We start from the raw sequence: 20,572 nt of genomic DNA on the forward strand, positions 1-20,572 counted from the left end.
TGAGCACCACCAGTCGGGAACCTCCAGGCACCTCTAGAGTCTTCCAGAGTAGAGATCAGTGACAGCCAGGAGGAGAACAGCACAGCCGCCACCTAGTGACCACACCTGGTGGGTTGGTTTGTGAACCCACGTGAGACACCCCAGGGACTCCCAACTGGGGACTTTGCTAGAAATGGCTGTTCCCTCGGGTGCAGGAGGACCATAGGGTTGTGCAGACTCAATTTCCTAGGACCTGCTGCATTTCCATGCATTGGCTGGTGAGATCACTAGCTACAGCAGACTCCCAGCTGGGGGCACATGTTCCTGTGTGTGCCCCTCCCAAGAGGGGTAGCCCAAAGGCAGGCTCTAACTCAGGAAGAAAACCTGGCCCATTTTGATCCCTATCACATCTCTGCCCTGAAGCTCTCAGAGCCTGCAATGGGCACACAGTGGCTGGGCCTGGGGCTACTTGCACAGAAACCCACTACACCCCACTTACCCAGATCTGTACCCCAGACCCAGACAGCTCAGCGACACGCTTGATCTTTTCCTTCTGCAAATCACTGTGGTTTTGCTAAAGCCAAGCGGTATGGAAAGTACAATGTGTGCAGGCATCAGAGACATAAAGACCAACCTCTGATTCTGCAGGTTATATTGGTCTCAGCCATGGTCACCTGCTGCCTCCCACCTCCAGGAGTCACCAAGGACTGTCTGTGTGCAAAGCCCTGGGCTTCAATTTCCAGCATAATGAACAGCTGTTTTTCTCTTTTTTTCTCTTTATCTCTTCTTTTCTTTGTTTTTCCCTCCTCTTTCTCTCCTTTTTCCCTTGCTGCCTGTAATCTCTGAGAACAGAGTAACACGATCTCAGAATGGTGTTGGCCTTTCTCTAGTCAGAGCCTAAGTCCTTTATCACAGAGCTCAGAGATGGAGATTTCCAAAGGAGACAGACCAGGAAGATACTGACCACAATTAACATTTCTCTGCCTTGCAGAAAACAGGAATTATTCCAAGGTGTGGATTTATTTTTAAGGAGTATTAGAATGAGAGACGCTGAAAGGCAAGCATGGATGAGTAGATACCCCAGAAGGAACAGCAAGAATTCAGAGAAAAGGAGGGGTGCCAAGCTGAGAGGTGAGAGGGTAAACCTTGAGGCAGAACTGAGGGGACACCACAACAAGGTCCAGAGCCAAGCCGGACCCCCTACCAGGACGACCGGAGGCTCTGGGCCTCAGGGAAGGGGGACCTGAGGCCCCTCCTGGGTTTATCCTCGTTCACTTGAGCTTTTGTGGGTAACACTCCCTATGGGCACCAAGGAAGGAGAACTATCCAGACCCCAGGCACAATTAGTGCCTGAAGAACATCTTAGTTTATAGTGTTATTACTCAGCTATTTCCTTTATATATAATCGTATATTAGTTTATAGAATTATTGCCTGAAGTATAACTTACTGCTTACGTATATCTAGCTTATGTAATCATACTTAGTACTTATATCTAGCATACTTAGTTCTATATAATCTTTCTGTATAATCATATAGGTATTGGAGTCGGAGTTGTACTGACACATTTAGTGCTGATTTATAAAATCCTTCTCTATAACCATATAGTAGTTTGTAGTAGGAGGAATGCCTAGAGCAGTCACAGAACAGAAGCAGTACATGGAAAAACAGCCAGACCAGGACGAGAACAAAAGACCCAGGCGGTGTCGTCCCTGCCTGAAAGGGCATATGCTGTATGGCAGGCTCGGAGCAAGAGCCTCTCCTCCTGATAAAGGAGTTGCAGTACCTTGCATCCAGTTCCTGTGGAAAGTAGGCCTTAGGCCTGAGATCCTGGAAATAACCGAGGGAGAAGAACCCCTCCGGTGTGACCAGTCACGGTGGCTGTACACCCTGTCAGTCTTTCCTCACTTCTGTGCTAGCTCAAATCATCCTCCCATAAATATCTTAAGAGCACAAGTCTGTCAGCTCCCACTGCATTGGCTTATGGTATCCTATTAGAAATCCTTTGAAGTCTCCAGCCCCCAGATAAGAAATGTTGCACATGACACCTGTTGCACACAGCCCACCTCCTTGCCTCGGTGACCTAATGGGGGTGGACCCCTTTTCTGTACACAACCCTCTACTACTGCGCACGGCACGGCCCCCTACTTCGCACAGCCCATCTCTCTGCCCAAGTGGCATAATGGGGTGGCCCGCTCACTTGTGACTCACGTGATTATGTATGCCCTATTACCAAGCCTATAGATGATGACCTCACTCACGACCCTGCCCCCTGCTTGTACCTAATAAATACAGATGCTTCTGGGCATTCGGGGCTCTCGCCAATCTCCACTCACAGGTGGCATGGCCCCCAGAGTCCAGATGCTCGTCACCAGTTCTTCAGTGTCCTGTCTCTTTACTTCTCGGATCCTGCACCTCAGCATGGCATAGGGACGCCCCACGACCCTGTGGGGCCCAACAGCCCTACAAACTTTTGACCCTGCCCACCCCCAATTACATTGCCTTCATTAATATGGCCCTGTCTCACCCAGACAGAGATGAAGGACGATTCCCATGTGGCCAGAGTGGAGGGTACTTTGGGGGAACAGCAGGAAATGAGGCTGAAGCAGTGGTTGAGGGGAACTCAGGGGGTTATCAAATGCTGTGCCTAAGAGCTGGATATTATGCCAAAGACAGCTGGGAGCCATTGAAGGCTGACCGTTTGGGGGTTGTTCTTTTTGAGTTTTGTTCTGTTGTCTTCTATTACGTCATGTTCCTTGTACCAGGAGCCATGAGTGGATTTGCCTTTAGAGGCAGGCAGGCCAGGTGAGAAGCCGCATCGGTCATCAATGGAGAGGATGGTGGCCTGGTCCCAACCAACATCTGGGTTGGATCAAAACAGACAGATTCCATTAGGAGGCAGGAGGTGGAATGAATGAGACTTGGCGACCCAGACACAGAGGAGGAAAGAAAATCGGCTCATTCATTCGTGGCCATTGGGCCCCACTATGCGCCCAGCCCTGAGCTGGGCATCTCACCTCTGCTCCTCATCAGAGTGTGCCAGCCACTGAAAATGCTGTTTGTGCATCTCCAGTGATGAATCAGGGGCTTAGTGAGATTGAGAATATGTCCAAAGTCACCCCTACTAAACAGCAGTGCCCATGTTCAACCTGAAATGATTCAGAGAATGCTTCTGAGACAGAGTCTTATGCCTCAGTGACAGAGAATAGGAGTGGGGCGAGAGAGGGAAGAAGAGAGACATGGTCCCTACCCTTCTCCTCCTGTAATCCCAGCCTTGGAAGCTTCTTATCCAAAGACCCCACCCCCACACACGATTCACCTCGTTCCTAACAGCGGACCCCATCTGTAGGAAGAGCACTGGACACGGAGTCCAGAGGCCTAGGGCTGAACCCCACCTCAATGCTTTCCTGGCTGATCGCCTTCAATTCATGTTCCTTCACCTCTCATAGTAGGTACAGTGTCCTCCTGAGTAACGTGAAGACAACAGTATCTTCTTCCCCACACTGCTGTGAGAATGAAAGGAAACCCACTCTTACTGAGCCAACACAGGCTACGGGAGGGTCACTCAAGCCCAGGAGGTCAAGGCTGCAGGGAACTAGGATCGTGTGCCACTGCTCTCCAGCCTGGGCAACAGGCCAAGCGATGTCCCATGCTCAGGTGCCAAGTCATTTCACACAACTCCCTTAGATAATGTTGGATTTTACTAAATTCAAGTCTTCCAAGTTGTGGCACAAAACTGGACTTTGATAAACATTCATTACATGAATTCGTGTGTTAATGAATGGATCTGAATTCTGTCTCTGACTGTCATTAGCTGTGTGACCTCCAGCTGGGGGCCTGCCCCCTGGACATCTCTGTTCCCTGCTCCATTCATCTCCATAAAGCATCATCATTCGCTCCCTGAGTTCCAAATATAAAACGCAGAGAGAGAAACAGATGCAGCTTCAGAAAGTCACAAAGCCTGGAGTGCAGAAACACAAAGAAGCAGGGAGGAGCCAGGTGTCTCGAACGGAATGAGGCGCCAGGGCTGGAAAGGCGCAGTCACAGCTGATCAGCGCACGCACTACTAATTAAGCAGGGAACTTTAGGATGTGGTGCTGGAGAGGTTTTCATTCTCTCTCCTCTGAAGGCTGGGAGAAGGTTGGGAGGTGGGGGATCCTGCAGGAGAATGGAGCCCAGGCCCTTCAGAGGTGAAGGTGAGGACGGACAGGAGGAAGGAAGCGCAGAGGGACGAGGGTAGGCTGAGACCATCAGAGCTCATGCCTTGCCTGCACCATCACTGTGCCTGAGCCCTTGCAGGCGTCACTCCCCTCCGTGACAGTGAGAGTGGCCATGTCCATGTCAGGGGACAGCGCATGGGTTGATAGGGGCAGCCCTGGCACACAGTAGATGCTCAGTAAACCTCAGCACCCACCAGTTCTGCCAAAGCCCACCAAACGCTGTAAATTGCATCCAGTGCAGACAGAACCAAGAATCAAAGAAGCTTCTGCATGAACCCTTGATCAGAGCAGGCTCCAGTCCCCAGCCCCATTCATCAGAGGCCCCAGCCAGGCCCAGAGTCCACCTCAGCCCTACTTCTGCCAACGTAATTTGTATGTTTTTTGTGAGGGTTATTCCACCCGCTACATAGAATAAATCTTTCAGGATGTGTAGATTACAACCTTTCTTGTAATTCCCCCGCCGTGTGAAGAGAGATGGTTGTGTTTCAGCAGAGGTCACACATAAAGCTCACGTGCTGGACGGGAAAGGAGGTGAGGGCTGGATTAAGGAGCAGATGCCATTCATTAGGGGAAATCGCAGCCGTCTCCTTTCAAGGAGCACGGGCTCTGCCACGGCTGCAAAGCCCAGATGACTTCACTGTCCTCCCCGCCACCTCTGAAATGCGTAATTTAGGAGCTCCGAGAGGCACTGCTTCTTACAGCAAGGGTGTGAGGCGTGTTTCCTAAGCGCTGCTTCCTCGGGCCCACCGGAGCCCTGCGGGGCAGGAGGACCATTACCCCTACTCAGGAATGGAGTGCAGAGTGAGACTTCAGGGACTTGAGGGACTGGAGGTAGAGTGAGAGCTTCAGGGACTTGCCCAGGGTCACACATAGCAGGAAGGGGCGGGCTGGGCTTTGAACCAGGTGTCTCTGGCTCTAGACCCCTTCTCCTTGCCCCCCACTCTCCTGCTCCCTGAGAACACAGGAGGATTACACCAGGAAAGGTGAGCAGAGAAAATAGCCCAATCCAGGCAGACACTCCCCAGGTTTTGGATTCAACCCACTCCTCTGCTTATTTACATATATTTGCATGCCAAGGCTCCAGAGGCCTCAAGTATAGGCAATAAAATCGATTAATTAGTGCAGCCGACCAGTGGGCACTTAGCTGCAGGATGCCCTCAGATCTCTGTAACACACTGAATGGATTTTGGACAAGATCTGTCTCATTGCCTGTTGGGTCAGCAAAGCCAGCCCTGAACTGGGCCCAGCCTCTAGCACCGGCCCCTCTTGGTCAGAAGTGAGACTCTCAAGGGAAAAGGATGACTTCATTTTCTGGAATAAAGAGTCTCTGCTATTTTGTGTTCTTACACCATAATACCCCTCAATAAAACCAGGGCCTCTGCTCTCTGCAAACACAGCAGAGACAGAGCTTCTCCCATACAGACCCCTGTGGATGCTCAGATAACTCCTGAAAGGAGTGAAAGGACAACCCTGGCAGAGTGAGGGACGGCGATCTGGCCCAGGTCACACGGACATGACTTGAAAGCTGGCAGGCGTCCCTCTGATGGGCAGCTCTGGCACCTCCAGGGTCCACCCGTTAGTGCCCAGTCCCTGAGTGACCTGGGAGGAAGAGGTGGTGAGGCGGAGATCTGGAGCTCCTGGCCCATGAGACCCAAATACTGTAATGCCCTAGATCCTTATAATTCCAGCACCTTTAAGTGACGTCGGAGTGATCACGTGTTTTCTAACAGCCATGTTCAGAGCCCCTTCTGAGGCCTGGTCTGTCTGCCCACAAGCTGGAAAAAGGCTGAATAGTGGGGTTGATCATGCCCAGATGTGTGCATGAATTAATGCGTTGACGAGTGCAGGAACAAAAGAACTGATGCTGAATGAAGGTATTAACAAATGGTGTGAATGGGTAAGAGCATTCACAAATGCACTGAACAGACAACAGTGTGAACTACTGGATGGGAGGAAGCAAGTCTGCCTGAGCAAAAAAGCCTAGATCATACCAGACATATGCCCATTATACTACTTTATCAGAGGGGAAACAGGCACAGGGAAATTAGGAACTTGCACAAGTTCACATAGCTGGTACGAGATCTAGCTGAGATCCCAACCCCAGGGCCCACACTTCCAGTTCCGCCTTGGGCTGGTGCCAGAGCCAAGGCTCACGGAAGACTGAGCCTACCCACCCCACCCCCAACAGACCCCCAGATGACATTCAAAACAAACTAATAAAGTCCAGCTGGTACAGTCCAAATGGTGCTCAGTTTCATCATCAGATCATTCCATCTTGTTGGCTGAGATTTTGCTGGAAGCAGATCGTGCTTTTTCCGATGGCTTTTCCAGTGGTTTCTAGCTTGCCCAACTTTCTGCGTCTGTAGGGACTGGAGGGTTACCATGCAGGCTGGGCAGGCTGCAGACGGCTTGCTCTAGGCAGGGCACCAAAAGGAGGGAATAAATGTCATTACCAGGGGGTGTCATGGCATGCACTTTCCGTAGCTGCTCAGCCCTCAAAAGTCATTGTTTTGGCCAGGAGAGAGTTTAATCTCTGCCTTGGTATCTACGTTACTTATTATACGCTTGGCCCTTAAATGGGGGATGGCAACAGGCGAGGCCAGCAAGAGAGGGTGGAAATTGACATGCGGACAAATTTAGGCTCAGCATTCACAGCTACGTCTGCTCAAAAGTGAGACAGGTTGCGCTGACAGGGAATGAGCACCCCGTCCCGAGAAGTGTTTAAGTTATTACAAGACGGTGAAGATAGGTCTTCCCAGCCCGCAGGAGGGAGTTGGACTAAGGTTATTTTGTGATTCCAAGATTTCTATTTCAACTCGAAGTTTCTCTGAAGGAGACCATGTTCAATGACTTTTGCAGTGGGATTCCTAAATTCTAAGATGCTGTGGGCCTGTGAGTCCATGAAGGCATCTGTGATCCTGTAATTACAGGATTCTGTATAAAGACAAGATGCTTAGACTCGGCAATTCAAAGATTGTACAAAAATATCCGAAAATGCCCTAACTCTGACAGGAGTGAAGGTTGGAAGATCCGATATCTTTAGAAGAAGGCGATGTGGCTGTTTATCTCTAGGAGCTTCAGCATTAAAGGGGTCCCTGGAAGTTCTTGATTCCATTCTCCCCGCTCTTCCTCCCCTGACTCAACCTGGTCTCTCCTAGCAAGAACTCAGAGACCTCAAGTTCAAGGAAACAGCCAAGAAGTCCTCACCTCCACCTGAGCCTGGCCCACCTGCCAGCAAAGATGGGCCCTCCGGGAAGGCCTTGGTCCTTGACGCTACTCTGCAAACTGCTTTTTGGATTCTCCCAGATCTGCCCCCCAGACCCTCCCCCATCCCGGAGAAAGAGGGCTAGGACACCTCTTGGCTTCTCTGCTCCATCCTCCCCAGGCCCCAAACCCAGGGCAGTGAGTATGAACCACATCTCTGCTGCCACTGGGATCTTCTCAATGGGGGTGTCACCTCTGATGGTAATGTCATTCCAGGGACTCCTGCATCCAACTCCACATATTGAGTGGGTTAAATCGGTCTTGAAGCCCCAGGTAACAAAACTTGTTAGAAAAAAAATTCTGTAGTCTCAGCTGAACACATTCAGGGTTTTTTCCTCTAGCATTAATTATGAGGATGATAGGAACACAGCCTTTTCACAGTGGAATTTTTCTAATGTTTTTCACTCAGGATAAACAGCTTCAGGAGCGAGAAACAGCAGCCCCCGTCATTTCACGTCTGTTTATTCTTCTGATGGACTCACCCTGCCCCGCTGTGGAGGTCTTCTCCCCTATTTCTGCATTTAATTGGTTGTATTCTCAGTGGGCCCTGAGCAACGGCTGTCCTGCCAGAGTCAGCTCAGGTTTCTCTGGAAAGGAATTTGACTCTGGACAGGAGAGAAATGGGAGAATAGGCAGGGAGGGGCTGGAATTCTGGAAGAGGCCGGATCCACACTGAGTCCCCCAGGTCATCTGAAGACGACCCCCCCACCCTGCCCACCCCAACCCTAACCTCGGCAGCTCCTGAGCAGGTAGCCTGGGGTCCCAGGGCCTCAGGGACCTGAGCTGTCTTGTTCATTGCTAAATAGCCAGGGACTAACCCAGGGCTCCTATTCTCGCCAACGTGGTGCTACTTAAAAAGAAGCCACAACCAGTCCCAAGCTGGAGTCTCTGGCAGCCTGGTGGGAGCTGTTTGGGACAGGGGCTCTTCTCAGAGAGCTGGGTTCACTGCCAGATGCAGGCATTGAGTGACACCTTCAGGAAACCAGGTGGGACGGAGCCAGCAACAGCATGACTCACTGTGGGAGGATTGAGGAAGGGACCTCATGGGGCCTGAGCCACGAACAGACCTTCCAGGACACACAGCTGGGCCCAGAGACAGCCAGTTCACAGCCACCAGGGGCTCACTTGGCCACCCAGGAAAAGGCAGCCAGGGGTCCCAGGAGCCCACCCGTAGACTACAGTCACACCCTCCTCCACCACCCAGCAGCCCCCTGAAACACACTCAGCCTCAATTATCCACCCAGCCCAGCAGGCCTGCCAGGAGAGTGGGGGCAAGTCCTGGGCTGCGCTTCTAGCCTAGAGGAGAGGAACAGGGTGACTGGCAGGTGAACTCCTCCACAGCCCTGGGTGCGGAGGCCTGAGTGTGGAAGGAGAGAGGAAGCCTCTCAGGACCAGGCCAAGGGCACCCACCAATCCGCTACCTACAGCCCTGGGGGCCTGGCCCACCAGACCTCTCTCCAAGTCACTTCCCTGGCTGTCTCTGGCCAGACTTGAAAGGAGGGGAGCCCCCCACCCACTCTGGGCCACGGCAGGACAGGCCTTTGGCTCAAGGCCCAGAGAGCAGCCCACAGCCTCAGTGTGGGGAGACGCTTGTGCGGCCAGAAGCTCAGGGGACAGATGAGAACGTGCAGCCTCGTCACCCTCTGGCCTGTTTTCCACTTCCCGCCCTGAGACGAGGTGGCCGCTATAGTAGTCGCACAGACGCGGTGACACAGGCAGCTCCCAGCACAGCCGAGGGGGCATCTCAGACCCCAGAGCCTGCAGGGTCCCAGGGGGGCTCAGAGAAAGAAACTAGGACTTTGAGGGCCTGAGGAAGGGGTGTCCTGGGAGAGAAGGAGGAGAGGAGGGAGAGAGGGAGGGGGGTTGGGTTTTGAGTCCCCACCCCCCACCAGACCCTGTGACAGCCACTCCACACACTCTGTCTTATGTAACCCTCTCAACAGCCATAGGAACTTCTGTTAATGTCCCTATTTTTCAGATGAGAAAACTGAGTGCCTGGGGTGACGTGGCATGCCCAAGTCTCTAGCTGTTCGGTGGCAAAGCCAGGATTCCCACCCAGGCCTGTCCAGCTCCAAAGGACGTGACTTCCCTTATGCCTCAATCAACAAAGACATGAAATAACCAACAGTTACAGGCTCTATCAGGCACAGACAGACTACGGGGCTCAGGGCCATGGGTGCAAATTGCAGGAAGGGCTCTGGACTGAGAGTGGCGAAACTGAGGCTCAAACCGTGGTGTTGCGCTTCCTAGATGCATGGCCTTGGCCATCTCTCAGCCTCAATTTCGTATCTGTACGATGAGAGGTATGACCCCATCTGTGGGTCATACCTGTGTGAGGGTTAAAATGAGACCTGTGTGCCTGGCATACAGTGGGCCATCAACAGACGTGAGCGGAGGCAGGATCTGAGGCTGTGCTGGGCTCTGAGCTCTCTGCTGTGACCCCTTCCTCACCTGGGGATTTCCTGCTTCCTGACTCCTGGCTGCTTTGTGCATCTAGCCATCCGTTTGTCCATCCATCCATCCATCCATCCATCCATCCCTCCATCTATCCCTTCATCCATCCATCCATCTATCCTTCCATCCATCCACCCATCCCTTTATCCATCTATCCACCCATCCCTCCATTCACATATCCACCCCTCTATCTGTCCATCCACCCTTCCATCATCCCTCCATCCATCCCTTCATCCATCCATCCATCCCTCCATCTATCCCTTCATCCATCCATCTATCCATCCATCGTTCCATCAATCCATCCATCCATCCCTCCATCCACCTATCCATCATCCCTCCATCCACCTATCCATCCCTCCATCCACATATCCATCCATCCCTCTATCAATCCATTCTTCCATCATCCCTCCATCCATCCTTTCATCCATCCATCTATCCATTCCTCCCTCCATCACCTATCCATCCATCCCTCCATCCACCTATCCATCCATCCCTTCATCCACATATCCATCCATCCCTCTATCCACCCATCCTTCCATCATCCCTCCATTCATCCCTCCATTCATCCCTCCATTCATCCCTTCATCCATCCATCTATCCACATCCTTCCACCCATCCATCCATCCCTCCACCACCTATGCATCCATTCCTCCATCTACCTATCCATCCATCCCTCCATCCACATATCCATCCATCCCTCCATCCACATATCCATCCATTCCTCCATCCACATATCCATCCATTCCTCCATCCACATATCTATCCATCCATCCATCAGTCCATCCATCTTCTTGTTGATTTCTTCAGCATCAACCTAGAGCTACTCAGCCCTGGAAGGGGACACCAGGACCAACAAGACACTGTTGCTGATATCCAAAGGCCCTTTCTGCCTAGCAACAGGCAGAGGGATGACTGGAGTTCAGGCCTGAACAGAGGTCTGAGGAAGTTGGTGGTCCCTCCATCTGTCACCCACTTTCTTTCCCTTCTGGTGGAGTCCTGGGGGAGGCACAGGGAGGGCACGAACCTGAAGAGGAAGTCAGGAAGGGCTGCAAGAGAGAGTGGCTAAGTTCATCTCCAGCCTCAACAGACAGGAAGGGCATTCCAGGCACAGCACATACAGAGGAATGGAAGTGCAGAAGAGCCTGGCTGATCTGAGGAAGAGCAGGCAGCTCAGCATGGATGGACCCAGGCACAGCATGTAGGGAAGTGGGTGGAGACAGCAGGTTGAGGACACAGCCTGAAAGAACTGGGGTCAGGCTGAGAAGCCTTGAGTTCCAGGCCAAGGAGGTTAAACTTGATCCAACAGAAAGTTAGGAGCCACAGAAGGTTCTTGAGCTGGGGCACGACAGGATAAAATTCACATATTTGAGAGCACTCTCTGGCAGCAGTGAACAGTTTCAGGGGAAGAGTTTCAGGGGAAATAGGAGCGAGGGGGTCTGCTGCAAAGCTGGTGCACGGCCCAACCCAGAACTTTAGGGCAGTCTTCTCATGGCAGGTTTCCTGGCACCCCTTCACCTGCACCTACAGGGACACCCACAGAGTTCAATAGCTCAGGCTCAAGCATCAGGTGGGGGTCTGGCCAGACAATGGCCCAGGATCAGTCCAGCTGAGTTAGAGCTCAGCCCCTAACTCAACACACAGATGCATGCCACACATCCCCACAGCAGCCCAGAGGATTCCTGGAGTCACTCCTGGGATGCCGTCAGCCCCAGAGGCCTCATCACAAGGACGCATGCTCTTCCTCCCACTTCGCAGGTCCCCAAGGGGACGATTTACCCTCTCTCCTCCTCCCTAAGTTTCCCTCCCCATCTCTTGTCTTTCTCAGCTGGTGACATGGTTTCCTGGTGCCCAGAGAAAATCCAAGCCTCAAAGTAAGAACTTGCTAGATTTCTTGAAGATGAATATCCGAACTCCTGGCCCCCACAAGGTCCTTCCTTCCTCCTTATGAAGATGGAGACTGTCCCCTCCTGCTGTCTGGGGCCCCAGCCTGCTCTGACTGGCCCCGCCTACCCACTGCCTGGATCTGTCCGTGGTAAGGGGGGCATGTTTAATCTCTTTACCTGTCTGTCCTCATCCCTGTCTCTAAGCCCCTTCCTTCCCCTCAGCACTGAATCACACTCAGGTCTGTCACCCCACACCAACCCCGAACCTGACATCTCCCCCAGCTGTCACTCTCTCACTTTCTCGCTTTTCCTTCACTGCCCGACTTCCTGAGCCCGCCGTCCTTCCTAGCTCGTCTCACACACACACTCTGCCCACCTCAGTCCCCATGCTGTCCCCAAAACGCTGCTCTGGTGAGGCCGCACTGACCTCCTGGAAGGACCGGGCAGTGGGCACCCTTGGCCCATGCTTAGCCCCCGGGCAACCCTCAGCCTGTGCCTGCTCCTCCTCTTCTCTCCTCTTGGTCCCTGGGACCCCGTCCTCATTTTAATCTTATCCCCCTGGCCACTCCTCAGGCTCCCTTGTTGGTCCTTCTTCCTGTCCCAGAAGCGTAGGGACCACGAGGCTCCGCTCCAGGCCCTCTCCCCTGATCTTCCTCTCAACTCCTCCCCCTGAGGGCTCATCACTCCCTGCAGCTTCTGTCATCTATGTATCTCCCAATCACCCCAAACCTTCACCTGCAGCTCAGGACCTGCCTCACCTGCCCCCAAACACCCACAGGGCATCCACGTATACAGCCACATCTAGCATCTCCAACCCCAAACCTGCTTCTTTCTCTACATGAGGGCTTTAATGAGGGTCCCCCAAGCAGCCAGTCACCCAAGTCAGAAACCTGGGAGCCTCCCTCCACTTTCCCATCACTCAACACTGAGGTGAAGACTGAAACCCCCAAATATCTCCAAACTGCCCATTTCTCCCAGCCCTGCAGCCACTAGCCTACTCAGGGCCCCACGGCCTCCTGCCTGCATTGCAGCCCCCACCTCGGGACTGACTCCTTCCCTGTCTCAGTCTTGTCCACACCCACATGGTGATCAGAGGGACCTTGAGACCCAAATCTGCTCATATGCCTCCCCACTCATACCCTACATGCGACTGTCACACTTAGGATGTCACCTCCCCCTCCACCCCAATCCAAGCAGCCACATCACTGATATTTAGGCCCATCTCACCAACCCATGTCAGCACCTCCCAGGTAATGCTAAGCTCTGCTTAGACAGACCCCTGACACCCCCTTCATCTGGGACATCTAAGCCAGCACCGGCAGGACCAGGAAGAATTCTCTTCACCCATGAACTCCTGGTCTTGCCAGTACTGGCTCAGATGCCCCTTCCTCCAGGTAGGTTTCCCTGATTTTTTCCAGGGGTATCCCCAGTAGCCTGTGCTCCCCTCCACAGCCATCCTTACACATCAAGGTGACATGTGATCAACACCAGTTTCTCTGCTCAACTAAAGCATCATGCTGGCAAAAACTTTGGGCATCTTGTTCAGCTCCACCATACCGGCACATAGTAGATACTCAGTTGCCATTTAGTGGATGGATGGATGGATGATGGATAAATGGATGGAGGGATGATAAATAGATGGATGGATGAATTGATGGTAGATGATGTATGATGGATGGATGATGGATGGTGGATAGAGGGGTGGATGATGAATGATGGATGATGGATGATGGATGGATGAATTGATGGATGGATAATGGATGATAAATGGATATGGATGGGAGGGTGGATAATGGATGGATGAATGTGACTTACCAAATGTTCCATTAATATTTGTTGATTTAAATTTACATTTCAGCGCTACTTAGCTCGCGTCTTGTGAGTAGACATGTTGGAGAGCCTCAGGGTATCTAAGAACCTTGTAAATAATGATGATTAGTATGGGTAGGATGAAATTTTGGCTTAATTGTCAGACTACATATCTGAAAATCAGAGCAGGGACAGATGCCCCAGAGATTACACCAAACTTGTCCTCACCAGACCAACAGATCTTTCCCCCATGGAGGACAAAATCTCAGAGAAAAAAGCCCTGCAGCAATCCAGGGACTTGGCCTGCCTCTCCTTGGTCACCCCCATGAAGTCGGCCTTGGGGTGTCAGCCTACAATCAAGGACATGGTGGCTCCAAGAAGCTGTGTCATCACCCAGTGGGTGGCCAAGTGGGTCCCACACCAAGGCCTGCCTGGCCCTGGGCTATGAAGTTTGAGGAAGAGAGCCCTGATGGGGATGGCCCTCATGGAGCTCTGCTGCGGATTGGGGTGACAAGCTCTCGGCCCCTTCCCCTCTGAAAGCCGTCAGTCACCTCACCCAGAATAAAGCCCCTGAGGAAGACAGTGGTGCCAGTGCTGATGACAATCATAATGATCACACCAACCTCCGCTGCCCTGGCTGGGCTGACCCTGTGCCAAGCTCCTGCCAGCACGCCACCCTCCTCATCTCATCAACCCTCGCCGCAACCCTGCGAGCTGCTTACTGCTCACTGCATATCACAGATGAGGAAACTGAGGCCCACAGAGGTGCAGTGACCTGCCCAAGGCCTCTCAGCCCCAGGCAGAGCCAGGCTGGCCCCGGGTGACTGACTCTGGGGCTCAGAGGCCTCATCGGCGCCCCTCACACTTGAGCAGCTTCTCTGACACTTTCATGATTTTTGCTGTCCCCTCCCCCTGCACAATGTTGACTCAATCGTTCCTTTAATCCACTTGAAATAGGCCCTCTGTTTTCCATTTGTCTCACCCTGAGCAATGATATCCATGAAATCAAGGCTTCAATGCGCTAATTGCTGGTGGGTTTTTTCCTGATACTATAAAATACATACATGACTGGGAAAGTATGAAATATAAAATGTTGGTGCACGCACAGCCCATGGTCACCTCGTATCGCAGTGAGCACACCCCACTCCCTGAGCCGCTCCAGCTGCTGCTGGAGAGGCGGCAAGACCAGGGAGGAGGCAGCATCCCGAGTGGACGTGGCCCGGCCTCTCCCAGCCCAGCCCAGCCCAACCCAGCCCAGGGCAAGGCCGGTTCTTCTCCCTCCTAGGGAGGCCCCACCCACGCCTGCTGCTCCCAGGCTGGGCAAAGGAAACTCTGTGGCAGCTGGAGGGGGCTCAGCTGACAATGGGCCCAATGCGGGAAGGCCCATTGCCGGAGGGATCAAGGGCTGTGCTGGACCCAAGGGCCCCTGAGAATGGACTGCACATTGGGGTGCTCTCCACATGCACTCCCCAATACTCCTAACTCCTGGAAAAAGCCCTCAGCATGGGACAGAATTCTCACTTTGCACCACTCACAGGAGAGTGGTTGAAAGGCACTTGCAGTCCTCAGGCGAAGGAATCCTGCCAGGAACGAAGGCAGGAAACTGCAAGGGAAAATCTGATACCAAGAAGAGAGGAAAATCCTTCTCCAATTGTGGCGACCTGCCCAAGCAGCAGCTGTGCCAGCCATGGGGGGAGGAGGATGGCAGGCAGACAGGCCTCCCGGCAGGAGTGAAGGCTGCCAGGCTGGGAAAGGGGTCTGTTCCAGCCTGCTCTGTAGCTGGGACTTGGCCGCACGGCAGCAGGCCCAATGATGAAGCCAGCAGGGGCGAGACCCCAGCCCGTGAACCAGAGGTGCCCCAAAAAGCACCTGAGGCAACAAAGGAAGACCCAGGGGCCATGTGGGGTGAACAGGCCTGGGTCCCAGCGCCAGCCCCGACCTGCTGCTGCAGGTTCCTCTGTCCCGTCAGCCTGCTTTCCCCCTCTGTGAACCTGGGGTAGGCCCGAAACCAGCCCGATTGTCTGTTAGAACTGAGGTTTTTGGTTTCTTTTGAAGAGACATAGAATTGACCCTCCCAGTCTTAAAACTCGAGAATGTTACAATTGTTTTAGTAAAGTTCCTTTCTCAGGAAACCAACCATCAGGACCCCCAGATAGTATCGAGGAGCTGAAACTCACCTGATCACTGCATCCGGACAACGAGATGCCAGATGCCTCACCCATCATCCTGGCCTCCGTGACCGCCTGCATGCTGTTGACCAATTTCCCCTCCTTACCCTCCCTAATTCTTATTTTCCTGCATGTAGGTACATTTCTTCCCTGCTGTAGAAGGCCCCGATCTTAGTTGGTCGCAGAAGGATTTGAAAATAATCTCCCATCTCCTGGGCTACAGCACCCAATTAAAGCCGCCTTCTCTGACAGCACTCGCTGTCTCAGTGATTGACTTTCTGTGCAGCAAATGGCAGGACCTAGACCGCAGGCATTTCAGAAACAGCCCTACCTCCCGAGGTAGGGGTGAGGAATAAAGAAAGTTAGGCTTTTCTTGGAAAAATGCTTGGCTCATCATAAGCACTAAAATGTGTTAGCTGTTTATAAATTTATATTTACTAGTTACTAGTTATGCAATATACCACAAGTATACTATTAAATAACAACATACATTATATGTACATATATCTTAGATGGAGTCTCGCTCTGTCACCCAGGGTGGAGTGCAGTGGCACAATCTCAGTTCACTACAATCTCTGCCTCTCAGGTTCAAGTGATTGTCCTGCCTATTTCTTTTTTTTTTTTTTTTTTTTTTTTTTTTTTTTTTTTTTTGAGACGGAGTTTCTCTCTTTGTTGCCCAAGGTGGGCTGGAGTGCAGTGGTACAATCTTGACTCACTGCAACCTCCACCTCCCTGGCTCAAGTGGTTCTCCTGTCTCAGCCTCCCGAGTAGCTGGGATTACAGGTGCCTGCCATGACACCCAGCTAATTTTTGTATTTTTAGTAGAGATGGGGTTTTACCATGTTGGCCAGGCTGGTGGTCTCAATCTCCTGACCTCAGGTGATCCGCCCACCTTGGCTTCCCAAAGTGCTGGGATTACAGGCGTGAGCCACCACACCCAGCTTTATTTGTTTATTCTATAATATACAAGTATTGCACATACGTATATACACTTACGTAGTCTCTACTATGTAGATACTATATTATAAATCACCACTTATAAATTACTACCACAGAAGGGAAAGCAGGGAGAGCAGGTTCATGCTTTCACTCATTCACTCACTATGTATCTTTGTCAAGCCCCTGGGGAGCAGAGCTGCCTCAACTGAGGAGAGGCTGAGTGCGACTCAGCGAACACCGGCTGGCGGAGTTCCCACAGCTGGTGCTGGAATGCCAGGCTCAGTCCGCGTGGACAAAATCCCTTCTGAGTACCTGACACAGCCAGCTGTGCTGTCAGTGGAACAGAGCTCAGAGAGGGACCGGGACTTGCCGAGGTCACTCAGGGCCTGAGTTTGGAGCCACATGTCACACCCAGGTCTGGGCACAGTCCCCTGGAGACTCCTTAAATCAGGGTGCGTGGGACTCTGCATTTGAAAGCCTCCTCGGCACAGCAGTCTGCACTGGAGAAACACAGAGGGAACTCCAGTTGCAGAGAATAGGTGAGGGGAACTTCAACCTCCCCACCGAGTCTCCAAAATTCAGGCACCCAGCATGGAGCCAGGAGCTCTGCCCAGTCCCATGGATGGCCCAGCTTGCTGACCACACAGTGAAAATCAGGCCCCGTGTCCTGTGCTGAATAAGCCCCTCCGCCCCTTAAGTGCCCCCACCCCAGCCCAGCTGCTCTCCCATCCCTGGTCTGGGTGCTGGCACATGCCCCCTACCACCCACCCTCATACCACTCTCTAGACACTACCTGGACTTTCCCCCTGACTCCCCCAACCGCAAACTCCCTGTCACCCTCACCACCCTCACAGGACAGGGCAGCTGCTTGCACCTCACAAGGAGGGGGAAGGAGAGAGCCACGTGAGACACCCCACACCCTGGTGGGGTGATGGGAAGGGAGACACTTTGACCTGGTGTAGGTTTTCCATGGGGGAGGAGAGGCTCCTCTTCCTTGAAGCCCTGGTGTGAACCTGTGACCTGAGCCTCAAGTCTGCACGCAGACCCTGTGCTGCTGTTGCCACAAAGGTGCAGCTTTGTCTTGACCAGCGATGGCGCCCGGCCCGTGCTCTGCACTTTGCACCCGTCCCCTCAGTTCACAGTCTCACCTCAGTGAGGGGGATCATTCTCCCCATCTCCCAGGGGAGCAAACTGAGCCCCAGAGCTGCAGTCACGTGGCCAAGGCCACAGGACACTCCAGGGACGGAGCCCACCACGCCAGGGCTTTGGACGGCACAGTCGGTGGTCTCTCCAAGGTGCCTGCGGTGGGCCCCCTTCAACACCCCTGTTCGGTGTCTCTAGCATCCCCCTCCCCCACCAGGCTGCAGCTTTTTTGGCTTGAAGACACTTAAATTCTGATCTGGGGACAAAGCACTCAGCAGTTTGCCCATAGGAACGAGGGAGGGTAGGGCACAGGAAGATACCTCCTTGGGGTGCTCCTGCCTGGCCCCCACTGCACCCCAATGTTCAGATCTGAGCAGCCACCCCCTGCTCCAGCAAAGCCTCTGGCCAGGCCCCATCCAGGACATCAGAGTGAGGGATGGGATAGCAAAGCCAGGCTGCAGTTGGGGGGTACAACCGTCCCCATAAGAGACGTCACCGGCCCCTCAGGAGCTTTGGGAGGGAGGTTGGGAAGGAGGGGATTAAACAGATTAAGTGCGACAGGTGCCACAGTGACAGGGACTAGCCCAGCTCTCAGTGACCAAACTCGAACCCCATCCCCCAGCAGGGCCCGGTCACCCCATTCCTGGGCCAATGGTGCCATCCTATGGCCAGATTCCTCCCTAGCAGCCTCAAAGCCAGCCATTCGGGCCCCATTCAAATCACATCGTTCCACTGCAGTCATCATTTCACTACGTATATCAAAACACCAAGCTGTACACCTTCAATGTAGACCAGACAAAATAAAGAAAGAATAAGTAAATTTTAAAAAAAAATTTTCAATCCATAATTCCAAGGTCCAAGGCAGTCCCTGAGGTGATGTTACCCCGCGTCCGGAGCCCATTTCACAGATGGGCAAATGGGCTCAGAAAGCATCAGCCAAAGTACAGCAAAGGGTGAACAGGGACAGCAGGAAGTTCAGAGTCCAACAGCCTCGGCCTCAGATCCCAGCTCCTCTGCAGCATGACTCAGGTGAGTCTCTTCCCGTCTCCAAGCCTATGTGCCTTCTGTAAAATGGGGCTGATAACCATACTGAATTCACCTGGTGTTTGCGAACTGTTAAGTAGCACGCAAGCCTTTGCCATCACGATTGTGAAGGAAGGTCCACCTGTCTGACTCCAGGCCCCACCCCGCACTGCGCACTAGATCACAATCAAGTTGGAAACCACAGGCCTGCGCCACGCTCACACTGGGTTCCCCCAGGACCAAAGCCAGGGCACCCACCCCACCCGTCCCCCGTACACCCTCATTTTATGTTCTTCAGCACTTCTGTGTCTGCAGCGCCCCCACACTTCATTGCCCCCTGCTTCGTAGTCAGGCTTCTGTGAGAAAGCAGGGCTGTGATTGCAGAAACAGACACCCTGCTCACGGCTGGGGCCCTGGGGCCTGAGCCGGTGCTGGGCACAAAGCAGGTGCTCAGTAAATCACTGCTGGATGAGTAAAGCAATGAATGATTTACTTTTGGTCCCCCTCACATTCAATTATGCCGTTATTCCTTTTTAACATCATATCTACCTGTCAATGCGCAGCTGCATTAGGTCAGCTCGGTGAGTGCTGTGGTTGAGAGCACCTGACTTAGGAGTCTGTGAGATCAGTTTAGTCCCAGCTCTACCGCTGACTAGAAGGGGCACAGTGACATGCTACTGAAACCTTCCATGCCTCAGTGTCCCCATCTGTAAAATGGAATTATTAAGAGTAAGCCCTTATAGGATTACAGTGAGAATTAATCAAATCGAGGTCTAGTCCATGAAAAGTGCCCAAAGCGATGTCTGGCACATAGTAGGTGTTCGATAAACACTGGCCCCTTATTACTGGTAGCTGCTTTTGGTCTCGACATCTCCAGCTCTTTCCAGGGTCTTCCCCCGTTTGTGTCTCGTCCTGGCCCTGGCCCGCTAGCCCTTCCCCCATTATAATCACAGAGCAGGGGGAGCTCACTGCAGAAGACAAAGTTCAGCCTCTGAAGCCCAACCATCCTCCGTTCAAATCCCATTTGAGCAGCTTCTTGCCGTGCAGTTTGGGACAATTTATCTGACCTCTCAGAACTTGTTACTCCTCACTGAGTAAGAACAGCGATGTGCACCCAGCACAACATTTGCCATCAATAAAGGGAGGCTGTCGTTTTATTACCATCATTGCTCAGGTGTTCCGGTCCCATCTGTTGTGTTAAATAGACCAGAAGCCTCTTGAGATCGGGGACATTATCTAGTTGATCACTGTCTCCCTGTCGTCAGCACCTGGCTTGTGCCCTGAACACAGCAGGTTCTCAGGAAGCTTGGAGAATTAAAAAACCACCCGAGGCTTCTCAATCTGACTTCTATCGCAAAGCCTGGGATTCTTGGAGCACCATAGGGTGAGCAAGACCCAAGTGGAGAGATATCTACACACACCCCCACACCCTCGTCCTCACCCTGTTTCACAGCCTAGAAAGTGCCACCCTTTCAGGACCTCCATCCCTGGGAGTTCTATCTTCCACAAGTGACTTTAGCTCTCTGTGCCCGTCTCTCCATCTCTACAATGGGAGTATCGATGACAACCTCATATAGTTCAGCGTTTCTAGAATGCGGCCTTGTGAGATCACAGTGAGAAGTGAGAAGGAGGTATGCGGCAGCCAGATCATACAGAACCTAAGGTGTCAGGCTAAGTTTGAATTGTATCTAG

Source organism: Sapajus apella, unplaced genomic scaffold, assembly GCF_009761245.1.
Source record: "Sapajus apella isolate SASKATOON/1434 unplaced genomic scaffold, GSC_monkey_1.0 scaffold62, whole genome shotgun sequence".
NCBI lineage: Eukaryota > Metazoa > Chordata > Mammalia > Primates > Cebidae > Sapajus > Sapajus apella.